The 2,500-nt window shown below is 43.2% G+C and overlaps 1 protein-coding gene across 1 annotated transcript in view; it reads left to right on the top strand.

Moving 5' to 3' along the window:
* ppfia4 (PTPRF interacting protein alpha 4) overlaps nt 1-2,500 on the top strand; it is a 147,773-nt gene that overhangs the window by 123,790 nt on the left and 21,483 nt on the right. The window lies entirely within an intron of this gene.

Below are 2,500 nucleotides of genomic sequence, written 5' to 3'. Positions count from 1 at the left end.
TGAATAAAATGGGATATTGTCTGGGTGATATTTTGTCCTAAAAGTCATGTTAAAACGTTCCCAAAAAGTGTTATGTTCGGTTTTTTTGGTGACATGCAAATTTTATGCAAATGATATGCGTGACATAAAAGGGGGGAGTTCACCTCATTCCACCTTGTTCAGATCAATGGCGGCTAGTACCAAACCAAAGCGCAGTGTCAAGCAGTGTGTTGCTGGAGGGCCGAACGGTGCCAGCTGCAAAAATGGCTACTTGACAGAAGGAATATCTTTGCACAAGTTCCCTTCTGTGAAGAATGATGGAACTGTGGCCAACTGTGGAGAAGGCTAAAACAAGGGCTCTGTGGATCCAATTCGTACGCAGGCACCGGTGTGGCAGCTTTTGTGATATGCACCGGATTCTCATCCGCCCTGTAGGCTATCTGCTTGTAGGATAGACTGAGTAAAGTTAAGTATAGGGTACAGTTGGGCTAAATCAAATATGCCTGTGTAACAACAAGACTCTGATCTAATTCCAAAGTGTAGGCATAACATAAATGACAGCCCCAAAACATTTGCTGACCATATCGAAGATTGTGTAATCTCTGTTTATGTTGACATTCGCTTCCTGCCATACATTTGTCCCACATCGCTTGCCATAGCCTCGTACAAGCAGATGTACATGTGGATGAGAATTCCGGTGCATATCACAAAAGCTGCCACACCGGCGTGGTTTTGAAGCAAGCTCATGGTCACTGTTGTGCTCGGCACATTTCCACCCCTCGTGCTTCACCACAAATGTGGAGATCGCGGGCATGGTTGGACTGAAGAGAATGCTATTGTCTCAAGCAGTTCCAACAATTGACATCGCCGGCGTACAGACTGAAACTGCCCCTGTAACTGCTCGTGCACTGCTTTGCTTTAGGCTACGTTTTACCTTGTCTATCTGCTTTGTATGTTGATTTCAGGAAAGGGTAATACACATTACATGCCAAACCGATGCAAATGCTCTCGGGATATGCACTTTTTGTTGATTGCCATTCAACTGGTCAATAAATTGGTTTTGGGATATCCGCGCTTCAGCCTCCGTGGTGCTCTCGGTCGAGGACAGCCAACTCACAGACTGAGCTACTGCTTAGCGAATAAACGGAGATGCATATAGCGTAGGCCTACTTGTTTTCTCTCTTCTTCTTTTTTAGGATTTCGGGGCTGCTCCAACAGCCTATTACCTCCGTTTTTTCTCTAGTTGATAATATTTTTGCATGTACATGCATTTCAATCACACTATATCGCGCAATTGAATCAAAATGCCCCCCATTTGTCAACAAATACACACGCCATGTCATCTTTGGGTCATGGCAAAGCGCCCTTAGCAACCGTAACCATAAAGAAAACAAACTGTCAGGCTAGGTCAACAATCGTCACTTCGCCTGTCAGACATGTCACTTTCTGCAGATGTATCAGTGCCTCTGAAATAGATTTGTGCTGCTGTTTTTTTTTTCTCATGAGGTTGGATGTGTGGTTTTTCGACAAGCTGATGTTTGTATCAGAATTTTGGTTCCTTTATAAGATGTGGGTCCATCAAATGTGTGTTGTTTTCTCAGATCGCCATACTAGCAAACCAGGGACTCTCCTCTTTGATGTCACAGCCCAGCTCATTAGTCACACCAAATTTCACAGAATTCACACTTTGAGTTGCCATTTTCACAAGTTCCTCCAGGATGATTGGGTTCAAAGTCTCATCGATGCTATCAGAAAAAACAAGGCTTTAATGGGAATGACCGTTTGTTTTCGTTTCATAAACCCTTTAAGTAGATGTATCTATTGGCTACTGACACCATTGGCTATGTGTAGGCCTACACGCCCAATAAACTGCCATGGGAAATAAAAAGAAACTAAGAGACATTGCTTAGGTAGCCCCCAGACTATCACACTTGTGCTCTGCTACATTAGTAATATATTCAGAGTGTCATCACAATCACGTGTCTGCTGTGTAAAACGTGTGCTAGCCAAAAGTTTTCTCCCTTGTTAAAGTGAAGGTTCGGAGTAGATTCACCCTAAGGCCATTTGAACCGTGACATCCATCCAGTAGTCCACCTGAAGTGTTTTCTACCTTGCGCGAACATTAGCCGAGTTACCAAGTTATTCAGAATAGCTTAGTATAAGCGGTAATGGGCCCTGGCAGTATCTCCAAAATTACCACACTAAAATCACATGCCATGACACCCAACTTCTACAGTAGCCTACAAATATGGTCTGTACTAAAAAAAACGTTGCATTTGGAAATTTGTACATAGTTCAGGAGTTTATTATTGTCAACTCAAGCTGAATGGAGATACCGTCGGGGGCCATTACTGCTTGTACTAAACTACTCTGAAGAACTCAGTAACTTGGCTAATGTTCACCCAAGGTAGAAAACACTTCGGATGGATGTCATGGTTCAAATGGCATTAGGGTGAATCTGAACCATGACTTTAAAATGCTGTTGCTCGTGGCCACACAATGTCATGTGAAAAGTGTAAAT

This window comes from Engraulis encrasicolus, chromosome 14 (genome assembly GCF_034702125.1).
Source record: "Engraulis encrasicolus isolate BLACKSEA-1 chromosome 14, IST_EnEncr_1.0, whole genome shotgun sequence".
Taxonomy (NCBI): Eukaryota; Metazoa; Chordata; class Actinopteri; order Clupeiformes; family Engraulidae; genus Engraulis; species Engraulis encrasicolus.
The sequence above is the reverse complement of the archived record's forward strand: the minus strand, read 5'-3'. Positions and strand labels throughout refer to the sequence as shown.